Source organism: Triturus cristatus, chromosome 8 (genome assembly GCF_964204655.1).
Source record: "Triturus cristatus chromosome 8, aTriCri1.1, whole genome shotgun sequence".
NCBI lineage: Eukaryota > Metazoa > Chordata > Amphibia > Caudata > Salamandridae > Triturus > Triturus cristatus.
Window position 1 is genome coordinate 468,889,520 of NC_140591.1, and position 1,054 is coordinate 468,890,573.

A 1,054-nucleotide genomic window follows, 5' to 3' on the forward strand; every position below is an offset into this window, starting at 1 on the left:
GTCCTAACTTTTTTTAATTTATTTATTTATATAGTGCAAACTCGCCCAAAGGTATTGGAGCGCTTTACATGCGCGCCGGTTACGTTGCGCATTCAGGCACGAGGGGAGGATAAGTGATTTACCCAGGATCACGAGAGTTAAGGCCACAGCTTGCATCTGTTCCACCGACTCTTGCGCCCTCCGCACCAATGGCGCCCACTTAGCATTCCACTCGGGGGAGACTCCTTTACGATCGTTGCATTCGGAATGAGGGGATGCCGGTGCACATTAAGGAGTAATAGGAGCCAGCTTTAGTAACGTACTTGTCCTAACTTTTTTTTTTTTTTTTTTATTTATATAGCGCGAACTCGCCCAAAGGTATTGGAGCGTTTTACATGCGCGCCGGTTATGTTGCGAATTCAGGCACGAGAGGGGGTTAAGGGATTTAGCCAGGATCACGAGATGTGGACGCGACCCCGAGTGTCGAACTCTGGTTTCCCGCACCAAGGTCGGCAATCTAGCCGCCGGACCGCATCCGCTCCCCCGCTGCTTAAGCCCTTACCCTGCCACTGCTCTCGGCGCCAAGAACCTCCTCGTCTTCGCCTGGGGAGCTGGGGGTCGCTACTGCACCTTTCTATCTCACTAACTCACTTTCACTGTCTCTTTCACTACCTCTCTCTAGCTCACTACATCACAACACCACTCTGCTTACATCTCACTACTTCACAGCATCCCTCTCCCTCACTACATAACTGTTTCACTACCTCACTCTCTCTCACTACATAACTCTCTACCTCACTACTCCACTCTATCTCACTACCTCACTATCTCACAACTTCTCTCTCTCGAAACATCACTACCTCACTCTCTAGCTCACAACCTCACAACTTCACTCTCTCTCACTCACTACCTCAATCACTCTCTATCTCACTACCTCACTCTTTCTATCTCACTAACTCACTTTCACTCTCTCTTTCACTACCTCTCTCTCTATCTCACTACATCACAACATCACTCACTACCTCACTCTCTATCTCACTCTCTATCTACCTCACTCTCTATCTCACTACCTCAC